Source organism: Ambystoma mexicanum, chromosome 12, assembly GCF_040938575.1.
Source record: "Ambystoma mexicanum isolate Mex_15411 chromosome 12, UKY_AmexF1_1, whole genome shotgun sequence".
Taxonomy (NCBI): domain Eukaryota; kingdom Metazoa; phylum Chordata; class Amphibia; order Caudata; family Ambystomatidae; genus Ambystoma; species Ambystoma mexicanum.
In genome coordinates this window covers 973384189-973408014 of record NC_090936.1, presented here as the reverse complement: position 1 = coordinate 973408014, position 23826 = coordinate 973384189, and the positions used below count along the sequence as shown (strand labels likewise).

The 23826-nt window shown below is 45.3% G+C and overlaps 1 protein-coding gene across 5 annotated transcripts in view; it reads left to right on the top strand.

Annotated features, from left to right (window-relative positions):
* The window catches only part of SHANK3 (SH3 and multiple ankyrin repeat domains 3), a 3072962-nt gene that overhangs the window by 2071231 nt on the left and 977905 nt on the right, over positions 1–23826 (top strand). The gene's annotated exons all lie outside the window — the stretch shown is intronic.

The window sequence follows — 23826 nt, the reverse complement described above, 5'->3', positions numbered from 1 at the left end:
GCTCTTCCAAAGCACCTAGCATGCCCTTGATAGTTTTATTAAATTTCTCTACCAAAGCATTGGACTGGGGATGGTAAGAGGTGGAGAACTTGTAGGTTACCCGCACTCTTTCCACATTGTTTTCATGTAATTTGACATGAAGTTGGATCCTCTGTCAGAGACAACCGCCTTACGGAATACAACTCTGGTGAAAATGCCCAGGAGCAGCCTGACAACCACCTTGGCAGTAACAGTCCGAAGGGGTATAGCCTCAGGGTACCGGGTGGCATGATCTACCAAGACCAGGATGAGCCAATGTCCACCTGAAGTGGGAGGGTCAAAGGGACCAACAATGTCGATTTCCACCCTCTCAAATGGTGTGCCAACAAATGGCAACGGTTGCAGTGGGGCAATGACACTGCCTCCAGTCTTGCCAAACAATTGACAAGTTGGGCAGGTCCTGCAGTGGGACTCCACTTCTACTCCCATCCGCGGCCAGTAGAAATGGGCAGAGAGCCTTTGCTTAGCCTTCTTGGAACCAAGATGACCAGCCAAGGGCACCTCATGCGCCAACTGATGTAGGAAGAGCCTGTAAACCTGGGGTACCACCAACCTCTTGAGGGCACCAGGTTCAGGCTTAGTGGGCTCACTAACAAGGAGCTCACCCTCCCAATATATCCAGAATGTCCTAGGCCCTTCGTCTTGTGCCTGGGACAGGGCCTGTTTCCTCAGACCCTCGAAAGAGTGGCACTCTCTCTGACCCTTACAGAAGTCCGCCCGGGAGGGTCCTCCTTCAGCCAACAGGCATTGATGGTCGGGTGGTCCTCCGGGTTGAACACCTCTCCCTCAGGTGGGTCTTCTGCCTCGTCTCCCTCAGTAGTTGAGTTTGGGTTTACCACTAGACCCAGCCCGTCCAGAGCATGAATCCCAGTGGGTGCTGCTGAAGCAGCCGGAAGAGAGGGGGCCAGCTTCGCAGAGGTGGCCTTCTTGCTCTTCCTTCTTCGTGCCTTGGGTTTCCCCGTTGGCAGGGGTACCGAATTCGCAGCCGGACATGGTGTAACCTATGATCGGGTGACCACCGCAGCAGCCATGGGTAGACCATCCATGATCATTCCCATTTCCACCAAATCATTTCCTAACAAAATGTTAGCAGGTACATTGTCCTGAACCCCATCATGTTCATGTGTGCAGCACTCACCCAGGCAACCCAGACACATTCTCTCTTTTCTTAAATTCCCTGAACCTTTAAGGTATTGGGTAGGTGTCTTGCCAAACTTGGCAATCAAAGCAGCTTTCACGCTGACCCCTTTCTTCCACACTCAGTTTCAGAATACAGTCATATCCAGTCTGAGGCACCCTGCCTAACACACACTTAGCCCAATCTCTTTTATCAACATCATGGATTCCATAAGTCATCTAAAATGCTTCAATACATTGGAGGATGTCAGAACCCTCCACATACATACCCACCAAATCTTTCATAAACTTGGTGGCTGGGGACATTACACTCTTAACTGGTTTCACTGAAGTCTGCACTCTAGCTTTCACTAGCTGGATTTTCTGACATACAGTGTCCTTGTTTTTAAGTTCAAGATCCTTATCCTTGAGTATCACTTGTTGTGCCACTCCTCTTTCTTAAGTTCAGCTTCAGTTTCCAACTTTCTATATTCAAAGGATAATTTAATCCTGAATAATGCAAGTTCCAAGGAATTCCCTGAAGAAACCTTGCTGGAGGTCAGAACAGAGGCAGCAGGAGTGGTGGTGTTCCTAGAATCAGATTCAATAACACCCCCAGGGGCAGGTGCCTCAATGGTTGCATCCCCCCTTCATTAAGAGCTTCACAATCAGTCTGGTACTCCACCAGGGCAGCTATCAGCTCAGCCATAGACCTATCTCAAAGTCTAACTCCCTGGCTTCACAAGCACTCTGGAGAGCATCTAAGCTCATCCGAGTCAATTTACCATTCACAATAGATTCCATTGCTTATCAAAGTGTAGATATTTTGTAAGTGGCAAGGTTACACACTGATGCTTAAAAGCATTAGCATCCCACTGCTGCCACCAGTGTAAAGCACCAGAGGGGGGCGTCTGTACTCCTGCTCTCTATATGGCAGAGGAGAGGCACATAGCACCCCAGCCAAGATTCTCTAGGCGGTAGCTAAGGTCGAGCAATCAAGGCTTAAGCTCTCAGGAGGTGTTGCAGGTTGGTTCAGTTTAGTCCCCAAGCACCCACAAAGGAATGCCCACATACTATGTTAGTAAAAACACAGTCTTTATATAAATAAGGTTTACGTTATATACACAATCCCAATAACACACTTTGTACTCTGGCAATACTATAATGGCAAATATATACAGATCTATGTGGTACCACTCTTTGTATTTATTCCTTTAAAATGCGTCCACGGCTAACAGCCCCAAATAGCATACAAATCAGATTATAAGATTAATCAACGATAGACACCAGAAAGAATGTTAAATCAAGGAATGGCAGAATACTGACTCCCGTTACCTAGAGACAGTTCTGTGCGAGGATCCTCCACCTGGGCAACCTGTAAATAAAGTGTATTGACAAGCCCAGTCCAATCATGCACAGTATAGTCTCGAGCCCCTCTAAAAGGTTCCACAAACCGAAAGTACCTGGTTTCATGGGAGTTCTTCAGAGAGTTGTCGACGGGCCCTTCTTGAGTGCACTCCCTTTCAGGCAGGAGCCACGGGTCGCCGAGAGTCTGTGAAGAAAACAGTGAACATTGTTGTTACAGTAGCAGCTTCGATTCTTGCGGTGCTTGTTGACGAGCAGTCAAAAACATCCTGCACGCTGAGGCGTGCAGTGCACCTCGACGACGAGTGTTCGTTGCCGCAAGGAGTCAATGAAGAACTTTGGCCCAGCAAGGGCGTTGAGTCATCAGCGTCTCTGCGATCTTCGGTTGGCAGGAACCCACTGGTGGATTTTCCTCGTTCGTCAGCGGCCTTGACTTTCTCCGGCAGGACGAAAGCGGTCGATATTGATGAGCAAGGGAGTCCTTGTTTAAATGTTCTTAGGCAAAGGAGCACTGCAGCTCTGGTTTGGCGATGGCGGTCGTTGACGGTGATGGACTTCAATGTCCAGGCGCTTTGCTTTGTGGTTCTGCGGCAGTCCCTGTCTCCGGTCGGCAGCTTTTCAAGGGTGTGATCTCCAGGGAGCTTTGGCAAAAATCAGCTGGTGCACGATGGACCCTCGTAGCTCGGGGGGAGGTCTCCTAGCCAGGTCCTCTCTTGGATCAGTTCCAATAAGGCACATCAGCTTTCAGATTAGCAAAGGACATCAGCAGCAGTTCTTCTTCTTCCAGTGGGCTTCAAGGTTAAGCATCAGTTTCAACTTCAGCTTCTGAACGATTTCCATCAGTGAGAGGCCACCAGATATACTGTTGATCTCCCATTAACTCTGCTGGGTCACACTCAGGCAACCAATCATTCAGAAGGGCATTCAGGCAGTCAGGCAGCCAATCAGGCTAACAGTGCATTCAGTCCATTCTTCTCCATCCAGACACTCACAACACAGAATGTGGATTCGGACAAGCACTCTGCCATTCAGCACTCCACGCTGCATTCATACCAGTTTCGGGCAGGGCTATCTCAGTCATTGTGTCAAACACAAGATACTAGACGCCCATAACATGAAATGCGTATTCGTCACACACTCCATTCACCCAGGTCCCACCCCACAGGCTTACCCACAACATACAATCATTGGGAAGGCTTCAGCCAATCTGGCCTGGACTTCCCCACACTACCATATATGGAACTTCCACCAACAGCCAGTCAGGGGAAAGGGACAGAGTCAGGGCTTCCCGTGACTTCGGGAAAACAAGGTAACAGGCAATAGAAGGCAAGAGGCCACCGGGCTATCTTGTTTCCTATCAGGAATCAACTGATTCCAATAGCAATGCTTGGGTATCCCAAAATGGAGCATACTTACTTAGAGCACCTGTCACTTTCAGCATGGAGCTGCCACCAGCCCATACCCTGCTCTTTTGGCCACACACAGGTGCCCAAAAACATACACTAGGAGTACAGGGTCATACTCCCACCCATGGGTGCCATAAGGGTATCCCAAGGGTTGGTTCACCACGACCAAAAAGAGGAAGAGCCGCACCACCAGGAGTCCCACATGAACTCCTGCACAGAAAACAAGACAGAACATACATGACATGACAATAAAGGACAAGGATATGGAGGTCATGTCCCTCCAATGCATTTCCAGCATCACAGTATGCAACCCTGCTTTAGCCCCTTCAATGTTCTTATCCAAATGGATGTCTCACCATTTTGATAAAGAAAAACCTTTACTCTGGTGTGTGCATGAAGGTGAATAATCATGGTGATCAGGCCTAACAGGATGTTCCAGCTACGCAGCTTCCTCCACAGCCTTGCTCTGTCTACAGTGTCGAAGCCTGCGCTGAAATCAATAAAGGCCACATACACAGATGTTCTACCTACCACCCAAGCCTGCTGCACGGTGGTAATTAGGGCAAAGCCGTTGATAGTGGTATTGTAGCCTTTCCTAAACCCTGTTTGGTTCAGAGGTATGATGTTCTTTAGCTCTGCCCAGGCGCTCAACTCCTCCAATAGTACTCTGGCAGATACCTTAGCTGGTGCATCCAACATTGCCACTAACCGATAATTTTCTGGATCAGTGCGACAGCCTTTCTTAAATACTGGAACAATAATACTGTCTCGCCATGAGGACGAAATGGTCTGTGTTGCGCTGATCAAACAAACTAACCAGTGAAAAGCTTCAGTCCAGACCTTAGTATCAGCCCCTATTAGCAGATCACAAAGGCCATCTAGGCCTGGAGCCCTTGAAGATTTTCTGTTCTTAATCAACTTGATGATGTCAATTTTAGCTTTCATATAGATCCAGGCTGGGCTGGTTGTGTCAACTATGGTGTCCTCGGATATACTCCCACCCAATTAAAACTCAATGTGTAAAAGCCAGGCTTGCCTCAAAACCCCATTAACATCTCTATTTAAGGATTTCTTTCTGTTAATGATTTTCCAAACCCTGTGTCAGAAAGTATAAGAAAACACATCAGGTCGACTAAAACAGGTCCATTAAAATCCAATCTTGCATAGGTGACAATGCATAGGTGACAATCATACAACCAACTCTTTCCAACTTTCCCAAACTTGCCGAACTGCCAAACTGCCAAACTATTGTTCGCGTGTAACTTTGTGCATAATTAACTTGGTAAATGTATTCTAAGAAATGAAGGATGTTGCACCTCAAAAAGAGCTTATCTCAGAACACCTCAGTTAAAATCGTGAAATATGTATTGCTTCAGTGTTGAATTATGGATATTCATGCAATTACAGTAATCTAGAAGAGAAGAAGAAGAATATAGATCCAATATTCAAGCAAGACTAATACCAAATTGTACAACCAATAACAGTGGGTTAAAAAATATGTTAATGAATTATTAATTTATCTCAAGTTTACAGACGGAATACGCTATCTGTAATGTACTGGGTTTTAACAAGCTAAAGGTTTTTTTTCTGCACAAAACTAAAAATATAGGTGAGAGTGGTATTCAAAGCCAACTTCGGCATCTGCCACTGACCGTAATGAAGACAAAGAACGATGGAGTAGTGGAAAGCAGGGTCATTAAAATGTGTTAAATAAAGAACTGCATAGGGCAATCTGACAACACCAAAAAAGATCCACTAAACTTGATGTCCCGAAAAATCGGGCTCGCTGAAACAACCTCTGCTTGATTTGACTGCGTTAGGGCAGGTTCTGTCAGAGCCGGCTTTAGGCATGGGGGATGTGGGTGGTCTCCTGGGGCGCCACAATAGTCCCCACCGCGCCAGATCGGGGGAGTCTTTCAAGGGCTTTCTCAAGCTTGGGCAAAGGCACCCTATTGCAAGCAAATGCATCTCACTCTTGCCAGCGGTAGTACGAGAGCGGGGTGCATTTCCTTTCAATGGGGCACTGATGCTAAACCAGAGTCAGCGACCTAATGAAGTGATTAACTCCCTGCTCCAGCATGGGAGCGAAGAGTTAAGCACTTAAATAGAGCTCTGCTGCTAAGCGCCTACCCCGCCTTGACCGGAGTGGGTGGGTGCGAGGGTACCAAATATTTTGTTCTCAGTGCTGTCGCCCTGGGAGACATTAAGGCTGAACTCGATGGACTCCGGACGCTCGCAAGAGAGAACTGAAATTTCTTGAAAATCCAGGCTTGGCAAAACAATATGGGGAAGGCGAGCGCCCTGGCAAGCTACTAGCTAAGATGACACGACAAGCGGGGGGAAGCTGCCATATTCCATTTGTGCGAGATGTGACTGGAGCACCGGTTCACACCTCTCCTGAGGTGACCAAGGTGTTCCACTCATTTTACAGCACACTATATATTAATTCAGACATGGCAACCCTCCCCTAGATAGACGATTACTTAGACAGATTACTTAGACAAGTTTCCATTATCAATGCTGTCCAATGTCATGAATCACCTCAAACTCCCTAATAGGTTATCACCACTATGGATCTGGAGACAGTAGAAGAAGAATTCTTCCTACAACTGTAACCCTCTGTTGTGTTAAACCGACAAGCAAAGGGGTCTAGTAGTCGGAAGATTGGACATCACTCCCGAACACCTGTATGTAAACAAAATAACACAGGTTACTTACTATTCAGTAGTACTAGAATGTCTCCCTGCCCTGCATCAGAAAGGTTCCCACCTGTATGTAATATTAGTAGGCGGAGAGGACAGGGAAGTAATCAAGGAAGTGACGTCCGAGAGCACACCCAGAAACCTATGAAAACATAGGAGGACCCAACATTAATGAAGTGATCAGACAGTAATCCAGAAAGAAATAATATTAAAAAAACTGGTCAGATCTTACCATGAGCCAAGGTATGGGACATTCGAAGTTCAAAAGCTGTATCGACCTTGCAATTCCATGAGGAAATCCGGATGGGAGACACAGTTTCCAAAAAGATACCTATCCCGCCGGCACGAGGACGCCTACGCAGCAGACAGGAAAGCGTCTCTAGTTCCAAGCTGCTGAAAAACACCACCTACCCCGCCGGCACGAGGACGCCTAAGGAGAAACAGGATGGTGTCTATATACCCGGTTTGATGATGTGATGCAGAAAAATGTTATCTGAAATTCCAAGGTAGAATATCCCAAAGTACCAAGAACTAGAGAAGAACAAGGATCCAAAAGCAACAGTCAAGGGGGTCCGTAGTAATCCAGGTAAGTAATAAGAAGCCACGACAACAACAGGGCAAACCCTAAGCAATCCAATTAGCAGTCCGAGGTTCAGTACACATAAAGGCAGTTTGACAAAAGGAAGTTCTAAGAGGAGGCCAAAAGCAGGCCGAGGTCAGAGTAAAGAAAGTGTTCCAAAACGAAGCGCCACCAGATTGTACACAAAAAATGCTCAATCAGAAGCACCGCCGCATTTTCCCTTTGCGGCTTTATTTCCGGAAGTGAATATCTCGGTGTGACGCACGTGACGCCGCATCACGTGACGTGGAACGCCCGTTAGGCATCCATGGCGCCATGGTAACTGCCAATGCCTGAAAAACGGTGCGCTGTTGGCGGACCTGCCCGTAACCCCGACTAGGAAAACGGGGCGCTGAGCAGTTAACTTCCCCAATCTTTTGTGGCTAGATCGAAGTGCACTCCTGACATCCGACGTGACCCGGGAAGTTCTTGATCGGTCCATCTCCTCAGGCGAGATTTCCATTGCTATCGAGTCTCTTCCACCTGGAAAGGCCCCCGAGCCAGACAGTCTCACTATGGACATCTTCAAGCACTTTAAATCCTGCCTTGCACCCCCCCCCCCCGGATTGGCCGCCCTATAGGACGAATCCTGCACATCAAAAACACTCCCCCCACACCACACGAGGCCGTGATTCCTGTCCTGTTAAAACCTGACAAAGCAGCTGAGCAATGTGAGTCCTACCGTCCCCTCTCCCTCATAAATTCAGACGTTAAAATATTCACCAAAGTGCTTGCCCTCAGACTTGGCCCTTACATGAGACACATTATCTACCTAGACAAATCCAGTTTTGGTCCCAGCCGTTCCACTTCCCTCAATTTTTAAGATGCATTTTCAATGTCCAGGGCCAGATACGCCCAGAATTACAAGCAGTTGCTGCGACCCTTGATGTGCAAAAGACCTTTGATTCGGTATCCTGGCAATTTCTGTGTGCAGTACTACATAAATGCAACTTTGGGCCTCGATTCATATCATGGGTACAACTTGTATACACGTCACCTACTGCTAGAGGTAATATAAATGGATCACTCTCGGCTCCCATTGACATTTGCAGCAAGACCCGACAGGAATGCCCATTATCTCTTTTAGTATTCGCTATCCCTTGCAGATGTGATTCGACACAGACACGCTCAAAGGGGGATCAGACTCTTGGGTGAGCCCGGAATTATCTCGCTATTTGTGGACAATGCACTACTATTTGTACGAGAGCCTACGCTGAATATAGCCCCATTCATGCATGATGTCCGATCCTTCGGAATCCTGTCCGGGGCTTTAGGTCAACTGTCCTAATCCAGACTATTCCCTCTCCCTAACGCTACTGTTGCTCCACCAGACCTTATGGGATTTGCCTAGACACCCCTTGAAATAAAATACCTTGGGATTGTCATGATACGCCACCCAGAGCTGCTCTATGCCTGCAACTATGGTGTATACTTACCCCAACTTATAGCCAAACTCTGCGCCTGGGCGAAGCTCCCACTTACGATAACTGGCTGTGTGGCGCTTCTTAAAATAATCACCCTCCCGAAGCTTCTGTACTACTTTCTAAATATACCAATGTGGCCTGGCACTATGTTCTTTGTGACACTTTTTGTGGCACGCAGGAGCGGTCAGACTAAAATGTGATACACTAACAAGACCCTACATACATTGTGGGCTCACCGCCCCAGACTTTGAAAAATACTGGGTAGCAGCGTAGGCGTACTATGCAGCATACTGGTTTGACGCTGACACATGTCACCCACATGTTAAGATCGACCGGTATGCTGCAGGCACTCGTGACATGCGCTCACTAATTTTATCATCGGTATGGAAAGACCCAGTAACTTGCAACCCCATCGCTGGGACAGCACTGGTTTGGGGCAAAATATGGAGAATGCTAGACAACCCCAGCCCTTTCCATGGAGACTTACCATTATGGAATTTCTTCCCTTCATTCTCTAAAATAAATAAAGCAGCCGTACGGCCATGGGCAATGTATGGCTATGCAGCAATGAGGGACGTTTACAGCATGGGGTCCTTTATCACATTCCAATACCTGCCGGGGCCCACGTGGAGACTCTCCACACACTGATTGCAATACGCTGGGCTCCGCCATGCTGCTAAAACAGCTTGGGCGGAATTCCCTACACTGCCCCCTGATGAACCATTACTAGATGTTGTTATGGGGGGACCTCTACTCGTGTCGGTGTAGCCAGACTATACGACTTGCTGCAGTGCCGCGGTAATAGACTCCTCCAAAACTCTGTGAATCCAGGGCCAAAGACCTAGCTGTAGGCATTACTGACAATTCATGGAAGGCTATGGGACTACAGACTTGGATGTTTCCTTTAAGTATAGGTTTTGTTTAATACAATTCAAGGTACTACATAGGTTCCATTACACCCTGGCCAGGCTACACCTCTTCTCCCGCACCCACTCTGCCCAGTGTCCCAGATGTCACTGTGACAATGCGAGATATCTCCACATGCTCTGGAATTTCCTTAAACTGAGAGTGTTCTGGGGGGACGTATGTGATACTATGGTACACAGATCTCTTGTAGATGTCGGTATTCACACACAAGATATCGCCATGCAGACAGGAGGTGCTGTTGTGGATGGGTGACAATCTGTTCTTCTCGAAGCTTCCATTATTGAACTTAGCGTCCTGGCTCCAGAGGTCTTTAAGTACGGGCATTTGAGTTTACCTCAAGACTGTGTGGACATTCTTAAAAACTCCAAGTGTCCTTCCACAAGAACATGTTATGTATTTAAAAGGAAGACAATTTGGATCTGGTGTGTGAAAAGGAAGGCGAATCTGCCTGTGTATAAAGAAAAAGAGGTACTGCCTTATTTACTTTGTTTAGCAAAATATGGTTTACAGTATTTTAGCATTATCTTTCTCCTTTTGGCCATTATGGTTTATCCTCCCATAAAGAAACCTTCGCCACCTTTAGAACTTAACATTATGTGTTCACACTTGGAACTTCTTCAGAAGGTTGATGTACACATTGGGCCTCATTACGAGTAGGGCGGTAAGGGATACCGGGCACCGGTAAGGAGACCGGTGCCGGTAATCCCTTACCGCCCTACTACGAGTTCCCTTAGCGGGTCCCTCCTTTAATCAGAGCCGGATGCAAGATCTGGGCATTTTACATTTCTTGCTGTAGGGAAAAGATCTACGCCTGGATGCCTCCATTCTGCTAAAATTCTGCAAAAAGTGTGTTTGGTGATCTATGTCACTGGGCGGTCATTTTTGCTCTTGTGCAAATAATCTCCTCCACTTTTCCCAAGAGATAACCTGACTTGATCCTGATGCCATTCAAAAAGGCCCAAAACCTCAATTGTTGATCCTTCTTCAAGAGCGTCTTCAGTTTCGTTCCCCCTTGCCTCTTCCTATTTCACATTGTGGTTGTATTATCTGCCTGTACTGGCACTGATTTCTTTGGAGGGAATTAATACTTTTAAAGCCAGGTAGGCTGATCAAAATGCAAGTAAGTTGATGTAATAAGATGACTCTTTCTCTACTATGAATGGCTATGTGATTTATGTGGGTGCAACACCCTACTACACATCAATGAGCTACTGCAGGGAAATGGAAACAGACTCCCACCATCAGGTTTGACACCACTGTCCACCAGGACAGAGATTGCTGAGTATTTTACAACATGGATATCTTGCCCTCCTTCTGGTCTGTTATCTTTAACCACAGCTCTTGCAGGTGTTCTTAAAGGGAGCACACATGCAGCCTGGCTTGGGCAGCTATTTAAACGCAGTATGTCATTGACCCCAAAAGAGATATTATTTGTCCAACCATTGGAAAAGGCTTCCCCCAACCCGCAAATTAGGATTTTCTTCTGAATTGAATCAAACCTCCCTTTTGAAGGATCAAGGTTTCTTTCCAGGACGTTTATGGTCATGCTCAGTTACTAAATCTTTTTCAATTAAGTCAACTGGATTGGCCCTGGTGCACATGTAAATCCAATTAATTCATTTTCAGAAGTGTAATCTTTGAGACTGCATCAATAAAACATCTGTGCAACCTTTAGCAGCCAATTATCTAAATGGGGATAAATAAAGATGGTTTTCTCCCTCAGAAAGTCACCGGCCACTGCCATGCATTTAGGATAGATTTGAGGAACAGTGAAAACCAAATAGTGACCCTGAGTGTTGTCTCTCTGCCCACTTTCAATCTCGGGTAGCATAGGTAACCTGCCTTGGTGGGGATGTTGAAGTAAGAAACTTGGAAATCAATCTTTTCTAGCCAATCGCAATTTCTCAAATTAGGCACAATTTGATTCAGGGCAAACATCCTGCTTTTGTCTTAGTTGAGCTTTTCCAGATGGGATTTAAAGTTGGTGGAATTTGGTTGCATAGTCGGTGGCCTACACTTCAGCCTCACACAGTATCCCGGATTCAGCTCTACACAGTATCACTGATTGATGATTTGGAAGACCCACGCATCCCTGATGATTATCGACCATGCCTCGACATGTTCTTCAATTACGCCTACCACCAGTGGGCTTGCCAGTAGAAGGGGGAATGCAAAGTCATTCATATCTCAGTGTGTGAGTGGCAGTCTTTCCTGCTGCTCCCACTTGAAGCAAACCACCTGTCCTCTTTCTTGTGGTCTCTGCCTTTGCTGGTATGAAGGCCTTTGATTGTGAGGCAGTTGGACCCTCCACTGATGGCACTTCAGAGACAATCCTTCTCTAGATTGCTGTTAATGTTAATCCCTTCTTTTGTAAAAGTCCCTTCATTTTCGAGTGTCTGCTTCTAAAAAGAGGGGGATTCTGAATCTTTTGTTGAGTGCCTGCTCTGAGAGGGTTAGGTCTCAACCATGATTTTTGCCTAAGAGATAGATTGGGCACTACCCCCGACATAAAATGTTGGCCAGGCCAGCAAGTGCTGACTTCTGATAGATCTTGCTTGTCTTCGGTCACAAACTGGTGTAGTAGCTGGACAAAATCATAGAGTGCTCTATCACATGTTTGAAGAAGTGCCATAACACTGGATGCTCTCATGGTAGTAAAGTCCTAAAGCACACTTTCCTCTACGCTGCATTCATTTGCTTACTTTTGTTGTCTGCTGAAAGGGTAGAATACAATGAAGACTAAGAGGAAGACGCAGGACCCATCGAATGGTCTCAGCTCTCTCTCCTATCTCTTCCCCTCCCATTAATAGTGGCACTCTGTGGGAGGTCCTCTTGGCCTCCTTCCACTCCTCAAAGAACATTATTGATGTCTATCTGAATGGCACCATCTTGGTCAGGGCCCTCAGCCCAATCTCCTCCTTTTCGATAGGCATCTCCCGCATTTTACCAACTTGCTTCCTTCTCCTGCTTCTCCTACTAGCATCTCTCTGGCTCCTTTGCCACCTCTGGCCTTTGCTGCCTCTTTGGCACCTCCCTCCCCCTCTGTGGCTACTATGCCACCTCCTGCTACCACCTCTGCCCACTCCTGTGCCCCTCTAACTCTCCCGCTAGGTGTACCACAAGCCTGTTCCCCACCCCGGAAGACTTTCAAATGTGGCAACCTGCTCCATGTCGCTACTCTCAACTCTTGCTTTGCTTCCACCTCCTCGAAGACCTGGACCTGGATGTCCTTGCTCTCACTGAGACATGGTTCACGGCCAGCTCTGCCATGAATGTTGACACTCTCCTCTCTGATGGCTACAAGATACTCTCCTAGCCCAGAACCAACTGACCCAGAGGTGGAGCTCTGATCTTTCCAGAGTGGATCCCTGCTTCTGTAGTTCCCAGGCAGGCTTACTCCTCCATTGAATGCTTACTCTGTAGGCTCTCTATCTCTCCTGACCTCTCTCTGACTGTTGCCACCATCTACAGGCCTCCTGGCCAGGTTGCCCTCTTCCTCTCAGAGTAGGCTGGCTTCTCCTCCTCTATCCTTGCCTCTACCTCTCAACTTCTCCTACTCCGAGTCCTCAACATTTGATGCTTCTAATACATCCTATGGGCTCAACCGCAACATCTGAAACACTCTCTCTCTTTCCATTCTACCCTCTGGTCCGACACACCCTGCCAGACACACCTTGGATGTTCTCATCTCCTCAAACATCCCCCTCTCTAACCGTCCCACCACTCCTCTCTCTTGGACTGACCACTTTCTGCTTTCCTCTCACCTGAAACTCTTTGTCCCTCAGGCAAATCCTGTCCCAGTATTGTCACCTACCTTCTCGGTTATTTTTAGGCCATGAAGCTTGTGTCAGTGGATGCCTTTGCCTCTACTTTCTCTGCTCCTCCTATTCCCGCAGCTGACTCACACTCTGACAAAGCCCTCTCTAACCTACATCTTTCTATCTCCAATGCTCTGGATATCCTTGCCCCTGTCATGATAATCTGTCTGAAGCCTACCTCCAATGCAACTCTTGGTATGACTCCAACTTTGCCATCCTGAAACGCAAGTTCAGGATGGCTGAGAGGAAGTGGAAGGCTTCGGGGCATCCTCTGACAAACTGGCCTGCTGCCTGCCCCAAAGGCAATACAGACACTCTGGCCTGTCCAAGAAGAGAGTCCAGATACAAGCCTGTGTCTCTGTGGCCTCTAACAACATGACCAAACTCTTCAGACTCTGCAGTCTCTACCTCTCCTATTCTCTCCCAGGCCCTCTGTAGGGCTCTGGCTTCTCACTTAACCACTAAAACCCATGATATCCTGTCCTCGCTCTCCTCTTCCTCTCCCTCTGCCTCTCTCGGCCACCCTCTGGCCGTTTCTACCTCTCCTCCTCCTATCTCCTCTTTCTCTATGACAACACCTGACAATGCTTCTAGGCGAATCCGATCTATGGAAGAGTTGTCAAAACAGGTGCTCCCCTGCTCCTCCAGAACCATCAAGGGCCACATTGATACCCTTGCTCCAGCCTGGGTTGATTTCTGCAATCACTCTTCCACCACTGCATCCTTCCCCTCTTTCCTCAAGCACTCCCTTGTGCACCCCCTCCTTAAAAAGCCTTCTGCCAACCCTACCTGTCCGGCAAACTATTGCCGATCTCTATCACTACTTTCCTGGGCAAACTCCTGGAAAAGCTTGCCATCTTCCAGCTTACTCTCCACACTGAATCTGTTGTTTGTTCCATGACCGTAGTCTGCCTTCAGAGCAACCAGAGGCATGGAAACTGTTCTCCTGAACACCAGTGAAGATATGCTCTCTAATTTTGATTCCAGCCTTCCTTCTGTCCTCATTCTCATTGACTTTTCCTCTGCTTTTGAGATGGTCAATCTCACCATCCTGATCAATCGACTCTGTGGGAACCTGGGCAGCACAGATCAGGCCCTGGAGTGGTTGACCGCCTTCCTCCTGGACCAACCCTCCCAGGTCCAACTTCAGTCCTTTCTCTCCACCACCTCTCTCTCCACATGTGTTGCTCCCCAGGGCTCTATCCTCTCACCCTGGCATTCAATGTCTACTTAGCCCCTTTGGCCCATCTAACTTTCAGTGTTATGCAGATGACAGCTCTCTTTCAGGCTCTCCTCAACCTCCTCTCGCTCATTCCTGACCGTCTATCCGTGATTCAGGATTGGTGCGCCTCCAACGATCTCTGCCTTAACGCCAGTAAGACACAGAGCCTTCTCACCAGGACCCCTGTTCCCCTTTCCCTCTCTCACTCTAGCTGCCCTCCTTGGGCCCTCTTCCTTCGCCTTCCTGTGAGGCAAAATCCTTGGCACCATCTTCAATTCCACTCTCTCATTCTCTCCACACATCACAGACCTTGCCAAGAAGACCCACTACCGGCTGCACCTCCTCAGAGGTATTCTTCCTTTCCTCTCCTTCCCCCAGAAGCTCACTGCCCCCAGAGTCCTGGCTCTCTCCAGGTTGGACTACTGCAACAGCCTCTTCCTCCATATGCCTTCCTCTACTCTCCACCCTATGCAACTAATCCAGAACACGACTGCAAGACATATCCTTGGCCTGAAGCCCAGGGACCATATCTCTCCAGCCCGGAAATCTCTCCACTAGCTCCCGGGAGGCTGCAAGGATCAAGTTCAAGACCCTCTGCATCATCCACAAGGCTTTCCCGGGCCGGGGCCCGCACTACAGCCAACTCTCTCTTCCAAAATACCTTCCTTGGTAAGCCCTTCGCTCAGCTACCTCCAACTCTCTGAGGGCCAGACTGAGGGTGTGGGTTGGTAGATCTCTCTCCTGCAGGTGCTTCCCTCTGGAATGGCCTCCCTGCACCTCTCAAACTTGAGCTGGACCACCTGAAGTTCTGGAAGATGCTCAAGACCTTCCTTTTCTCCTCTGCTATTTCTCTTTCTCTCCCCTGCTGAACTACCTGCCTGCTGCGCTGACTGGTTGCATGGCTACCCCCAGAGTCTCACTGGGTACCAGGCTCCTCCATGATCAGTATCCCCTGCACTGCCTCAGGGCCTACTGCAAACTTTGAGGCTGTAACTGTAACCTCTACAGCCCCCTGTCTCCTTGCTCTATCCCAGAGCTGCAATTCCCTGGCTGCACTCACTCAAAGCAGTGCTCCCCTGATTGCACTTTCCCTCTCCCTTGCACTTCCCCCTCTCCCTTTGCACTGCTATTCTGTGCTGACGCACGTGCACGATCTGAATGACACAATGCCTAGTAAGATCGTTTGTCTTGTCCTCCCTCTGTCTTACCCCCTTGTCTTGTCACACTTAGAAACACTGGTGTACAGGCGTGTTATAAATGACATATATCATAGCCAATCTTTCCTGGCTGCCGGCATCAAATCTAGTGGCAGATAAGATCTAATGAAAGAAGGATCCTGATCCAGATCCTCATACTATTCGTCCTGTCTGGACTTTCTTGCCTTTGCCAACACTGAAGCAAGAAAAACATCCTCCACAAGCTCAATAATCGGTGGGACTACAAGATTTGACAGTTAAGGGTCATGAAGAATATCAACACTTATCAGGACCTCCTTCATGCTAAATCAAGTTGGTAGGTTTTGCTTATTTGCCGCGTGAACTAGTACCTCACAAAAAGGTACTTACATCACAGGTAGAAGACATACTGAACTTGGAAAACTGAATAGGTGAAGGGAAGTGCAGGGACAAGTCTGATTCCTGGAAGGACTGGGAGGAACTACTATGCCCAGTGTTTTTAGAAGGCAAAGTCGCTGTTGATGGTGGTGGTGGCGATAAAGTCCACACCTCAGAAGACCTCAGTGCATGGGCTATGCTGGACCTCTGTAATTGTTTCTTCCCTGCCTTCTGAAGATATTGATGTTGCTGACACTTGGGTAAGATAGGAAGTATACAAGGTCATGGTGATTGGGATTTGGGATATAAGAAGCACACAATCCTGTAAACGAAGGGGAGACCTTTCTAAGGGTAGGCATCCTAGGAGATTCTCTGGCAAAGACAGGCGAGAAAAGCGTTGAATGACTTAACGTCAAGTATCTTCTGATGGGGTGCCTTCAAGAACCAACTATACAAAACATTCCATCCTCAAGAAAGAGTATCCTCAAGAAAGATACTAGTATCTGGGTTCCCTAACATAAGGTTTCTCACCTGACTCGACCATCTCCCCACTAGTCAGAGGCGCCCGATATTATATAGAGCAGGACTTTGCTTAGCCATTGACTTTGGAGCCCTTTGTCCTGACTGTAGGCCCCCAACAACCACAAACCCTTCACAGTCCTTAATAACGTTTGATTAAAGTACAGGGTTTTTCCTCTAATGAGGGACAACAATTTGCTCCATAGAGATGCCTCAACCTTGAGGAATCCTGCATGGTTGGTCAATAATAAAGCCCTTAAAATGGAAGGGGTGGATGGACGGTGGCCTTCTAGCACTTAAAGATGTCTGGAACAATGGTACGATGGGTTCCTTTGAGTTCCTGAAATTTGAATATAAGCTGGAGGAGAGATCTCTAGGTAAAACCTACTCCAAGAGATCCTCCCTCAAGGCGCTAGTTTCTATACGTGGCTTTCAGATATGTGACCCCCTGGCACTGCTAACATTCACTAGATCCAGTAGACCAGCTGCATCGACACTGTATACTTTTATTGGAATTTTGTAGATTCCCTAATGAACTTTATATTGTATTTGCAGATGCTCGCTATATCCATAGTGCCTGGCTGCTTAGACTGAAGTTACTGAATAAGGGCTTGAATGTTGAGAGTTAAAATATTTCTATATAGTCCTCACAAGGAGGATACTCTCCTCTTTTTAATATGGAAGGGACAAAGAGAAGGGAATAGGAATATATTTATTTTTCTTTAAAAAATGTAATGACACTTTTAATGAAAATGTCATACTTTTTTTGTATGTTTTACCTGTTATGTTTAGTATCTTTGCCGTTTCATTTATGTACTTTAGGGTTTTTATACCGTATAAAGTGTTAATGACTGACTGTATACATTTATAGGTGCCCCATATGACCTGATCAGATCTGTTGAAATATAAAAGAAAATAGGAGGTGGAACTTGAGCTGGCAATTAGTGTCTCGGCATGTAGGAAACTTGTGCTAGTTCATTGAACAGTTAAGATGTGAAGGGGTTGGCCTTGCAGATATGGACATGCATTGGTCCAGCAAAAAAATAGAAAAGAGGTCATTGACTCATATGTTCTGGTTTTTTTCCAAAAGTGAAGCATTCTGGTTCAGTGTCATGCCTAGAACAGAACTGAAACGGATAATTATTTAATTAAATTTCCTAATCCAATGCATCGAAATTTGTTTCTGAGATTTAGACTTAATTTGTTCCATGCTAAAGAAGTTCTGTATGCTTGCAAACAAGTGGAGGGTGATAATCTTGCATGCCGTCTATGCTGCAGACCTAGGGAAACACTAAAACAATCTTGTGCCCTTGCATCAGACCTGAAAACGAAGTACCTAGGTTCTTTTGTGGGCACTTTACCGACAGAAAACACTGGGTTGGAACTATGTCAGGGGAATAACTTCTGTTTTATATTCGCCCTAACAAAAATGCTGGACGAAATCTTTAAATTACCACTATGGGGCTAAGATGAAATCGGTCCTGCACATGGAGATATTGCTTAATCAATAACAGCTAAAATGATATTGTATATAAAATGTGATAAAGATCATGTAAACCATTCTTCACTACCTACCAACTAAAGTTCTGATGAGTAAATGTACTTCGAAATGGTGGGTTTAGTAGAGCTTTGGGAAAGTAATACAATGCTAAGTATTATTACTGTTTTTATAGTGGGGAGTTCAAATCTTATCTTTTTTCATGCCTTTTTTAATTTCATTGTTTTGTTATTTTGTAAAATTATGTGTTGGATTAGTCATTTCTTTTTGGCTTTCTTTTCTTGTTTCCCCTTTTTACTTGTATATTGTATTTTGAATGTAATTGTGGTAAAGATAGATTTTAAATAAACCATATGCCAAGAAAATAAAAATAAATAAAAAAGAAACTGATAATACCTGTTGCTGTTCCACAAACCGCAACCATAGCCAAGTAGGGTTACATTTCACCAAATTCAGCACTGCTACAAGCATTAAGGAAATGGCTGTTCATTGTTTTAAATGTTGTAAAAGAAATATTGCTGATGCTCTGAAAGAATGATATGAAGCCTACTGTGGATTACTAGTTACAGGAGATGACAGTCCTATCTATAATCAACCTGTAACCTTAGGTGGACTTATGACTCAATGTGGACAACTTTAATTGACTTCTAATTCCATCTGATTTGCAATGCGGATTGATGTAATGGTGACAAGAGATGCAAATTATATAAATCGTGAATTATATAAATTGTGAATTCGTTCCTCCTCTTCCTGGTAAACTCTGTTGTCCCCTTTAGTGATTAATGCTATATTGATATCTTAATGTGGGCCAAAATAAATGTAGCTGATATTGTAATTGTGATGCTGTAGCGTTTGGAACATTATTCATGAACCTAATGTATATGAATCTGGGGTGGGATTTAGGTGTTACTTAAATGCACTTTTGTGCACATCGAACAACTAAATGAGCACATCTTGTAAAAAAAATCTAAACGAATAAAGAGAAGTAACATTAGTAGTGATTGCCTATATAGTCCAGATTCAAATGTGTTACAGGATCCTGCTGATGCATGGAGATATTCCATGTTTATAATTGGTAATGAAGATCTCATGATGGAGAAGTAGTCTTTCTTCTGCCACCTACAGATAACCTGACGCTTCTTTGTTGCCACACTAGGCACGAGGTGACGCCTGGAACTGCACTGAGTGTCTGATCTTCCATTGTGGGATATTTTGCCTGTCTGTATTAGCCTGCCCAGTTATTTCGAATTTGGCTGTGTGTGTTTTGTACCATCTTGCACCCCACATCTGAATTTTGAATTTGCTTGTGTGTTTTTTACCATCTTGCAACTCACTAATGCGTTGCATTATGTGCCCTCTATTTGAATTCCGACTTTGGCTGTGTGTTTGCATCATCTTGCAACCCACTGCTGCATTGCATTCTGTGCCCTCCATTTGAATTTCAGTTCTAATGGCCCCACTAATATCTACTAACCCGTAAGCATGCTAATCCACCATCCTTGCAGGAAAAGAAAAGTACTAGGAATCCTGCTCTTGTTTTTACCCCAAATAGACCTCATGAGGTATTTCTTCATTTACTTTATCTTCCATGTGTAAACTGGGATTTGCAGCTCCTGAAAAAATAAATAACATCTTGGGAATTGTGTTTACTTCAATTACCTTCAAACTTCACAGGTATGGTATGGATATTCGGTTCCATTTCGTAAGAGCCACGCATATTTCCCTGAACAGTAGTAGAAAGTTGCCTTACATACTTCCTTTACTCCTATTGTTATGTTCACAACTAGCTACTGTTTTGATTCCTCAGCCTACCTAGTGGTATCATTTCGCTCAGGGTCATCTTGGAAAAGGGGTTGACTGTCAGATTTGGAATCACTCATTCAACTGCCTCTTAATAATCATGCAATGCTTTCATTAGGGCTGAAAGAGGCATCAGTAATTCAGCGATCTACACCCAGGACCAGATTATCTAATGTTGCATTGGTGCTAAAAATGTAGCAAATGCAATAACGATCGCTTTTACTGCTTGTGCAACCTGGAATGGAGCAATCACATTTTGTCCCAATCTGTAGTACATAAGGGATCTCTATTTGCTTTTGCTCCCGGGCGTATATTGGCCAGGTGCGACCTCTTACGTTTGCATTTACATGCAAACATGTCCTCTCTGGGCAACTCGGGTCATTTGCAAATGGGAAGTGTAAAGAGACGACAGAAGTCTCTTTAGACTTCTTGTTTGCACCCAGCAATGCAAATAGAGTAAACGCTGCCAGCCATGCATGCATGGCTGGCCATGTTTACAATGGAATGGAATGGGCCTGCTTTTTGTTGGTTGAAAAGCAGGTGTAGTCGATAGGAAATCATTGGTTTTACACCAGCATGAAAATATCATGCTGGCAAAAAGTTGCTAATGAAGGCAGAGGATAAAAGGGAGACAGAAATGTAACTCCCGAACCACCCCAGTCCTCCCAAAAAAACAATAGAAATGCCCCAGAGTGTGAATGGAGGCATTAAGACAGGCGTAAAACAGTTATGCATGTCTATAAGGTCTTCATTTAAACAACAAGGGACTTGAAAATGATGAGCTCCAAAATGTTCACATGGCAACAAATATGAAACTGTCTGATATTTGTATGATTTGCGTCATGGCATAACAGGACCCAGATTTTTCCTTAAAGTCCAACCTTTGCCATTGAAAAAGACATACATGTTTCTTCTTTCTTGGATCAACGGAAAAAGGACAGATCCGTGTGTGTGCTCAGTTTTCATTCCTTGGTTCAAAATGTTATGCAAAAGGGACCTAGCTAAATTTGGAATAAGCCCTTTCTTCTGTATTACTTACCGGGAAGTCAGAAAAAAAAGGTTGCAAAAATCGTTCTGTATTAAATACTGATGCAAAACATATGACCCATTCCCTACTACACATGAGCAAAACAGAAGCTTTTTTTTATTTTTTATTGTTAAATGCATAGTTTACAAGAAACCTTACACAACATCAGTAAATAAAAAAACATACAAATATTTGTCTCACATAAAAACAATATAAAAAAGTAGAAAATCAGTATTAATAAGTATCTACATAACACAACATATTCATCATACACTTTTAAAATGTATCTTGTCCAGTTCTGATATGACACAAATTAGAAAGGCATTTAGAGCTGAAACCAGAGAAATACTTGTGCCCCACAGGCATCTGCACCAAAGAAGATTCTTGGATACTTCCGCTTGTTAAGCTTTTTTCCTCAAAATAAGGACACATAGTAACCAAGTGTCTCAGGGTTTCAGAAGAATCATAAGCTCCACAAAATCTGCAGTTAAGGTCAGATAAGTTGTTAGTAGGCAACAGTGAGGAATCACTCCAGTGCTTAATCCTCTCGAAAAGAGGAAGTGGTTTAACCTAAAACGCATGTAGGTCATGCGTATGTTAGGACAAGGAAAGCGCTGGAGATACAGTGGTAAACACTCTCTTGCATGAAAGAATTGGGAGTACTCCTCATATGCGAATAGGAGGCAATGCAATCGCTGTCTCCGCCCAATCAGTCCTAAACAAAATCTTCTTGATGATCCCTGATCGCTGCACAAGATCTTCCTCAGAAACCCCATTGTGTAGCAGTACTGAAGTCATACGTTCTCTAAATTCTTGAAAAGAGGGGACATTTCCTGCAGACATGGCTAGATGTAGATTCCCATAAAGAGAATTTTTTGGAGGATCAATTATTTATCCATTTGCTTAATTTTTTGCACAGGTGCAAACATTATATAATCAGGTCTTTGTACTTAATCTGAAAACATTGTAAGTTTGTAGAAAATACTGCTGAAGTTAAAAACCTTAATATCTGGATTGTCCTGGACCAATTGCTCAAATGGCTCCATTGCAAAATCATATCTCAAAAACAATTTAGGACATTCCTGGCACGTGCCCCTACCCAACAGGGAGGCTCAAGAGAGTCAGAGAATTCCCCTCCCAATCAGACGACACGAGGAAGCTGATAAAAGAACAAGTTACTTCTTACCTTGTAACGTTCTTTCGATGGGATGTTCCTCCGACGTATTCCTTATATTGATAGATTACATCCCAGCTTGATGGCCTCTGAATTATTTTTTTTTAGTAGAGGACGCTGCGAGTCGTCGTCCCTCGAGCTGGTGTCCCTCGATAGCCTCCGTCTCGGTGCCGACGTCATCGTGCGTATAAATAGACTTGCGCAGCGACCGTTGCTCAGTTCCGTTTTGAAGCTTGAAATTAGCTGTGCATGAATCGGTTATTGACCTTGAAGGAGCGTAAGCTGCAACTACAAGGGAAGTTTTACTGCGGGGATGGATGGGACGGGCGATAAGGAATATATCGGAGGAACATCCCATCGAAAGAACATTTCAAGGTAAGAAGTAACTTGTTCTTCGAAGGGATTGTGTCCTCCGATGTATTCTTTATCTTGATAGACTCCCATAGCAGTGGTAGTAAGAGGAGGTGGGAGTAAAATTGTAATATTTTCCTTTAAGAATGAACAGAATGTAACACAGCTTTGCCAAATCTTGTCTCCTGGCTAGAGGAGGAATACAGACTGTAGAACCTTGTAAAAGTATGTGCGGACGACCATGTGGCAGCCGCACATATGTCCAGAATCGGTACCCCTCTTTGGAGAGCCGAAGAGACTGCGATACCCCTGGTTGGATGAGCCCTAAGATGTTGAGGGGGCGCTTTCCCTGACAATTTGTAGCATTCTAGAATGGCTAAAATAATCCATCTTGAAATGGTCTGTTTTGTGATTGGCAATCGTAATTTGTGTCCTGCATAACCTATAAACAGTTGCTCTGCTTGCCTTATCCTAGCAAGTCTTCTGATATAAAAACTCAAGGCACGCCTTGGATCCAGCCTATGTAGCCTCTCTTCCTCTTTCCCTGGATGGGGAGGAGGATAGAATGAAGGTAAGGTTATTTTCTGAGTTATGTGGAATTCAGAGACCACCTTTGGGAGGAAATTAGGTTTCACTTGTAATTCAACTTTGTCCTTGTGAAAAATTGTATGAGGAGGTTTGCAAGATAGAGCTTGTAACTCACTCACTCTTCTGGCAGATGTTAGAGCCACTAGGAAGACTGTTTTAGGGTGAGCAATCTTAATGAACACAAATGGAGTGGTTCCAAAGGTGTACCCATCAGAATATTTAAGACTAGATTTAAATCCCACAAGGGAACTTGGAACGGCTTTGGGGATAGACATTAGTTAACCCTTTCAGAAATTGGATCACTAGGGTTAATTTGAAATATGATGGCTCCTCCGCAGGGCGCTTAAAGATTGACAGCGCTGCGAGTTAGCCCTTGATCATACCAACTTGAAGACCTGAATTTGCCAAATAGAGCAAAAAAAATAACACCATTGGTGTACCACATGAAAAGGGTTCGATATTCTTTTCTCTACGCCAGCTGCAAAATCTGTTCCAACGGCTTCGGTATAAAGTCTTTGTTGCTGGCCTTCTAGCTGAAAGCAGCACCTCCATGACGTCATCCGGGAGGTCCCGATCCTTGTATCGCAACCTTTCAGAAACCAAGCGTGAAGGTTGAGGGTTCTGATGTCTGGATGGAGAACCTGACCTCCCTTCTGCGAGAGAAGAGCCTTTCTTTGC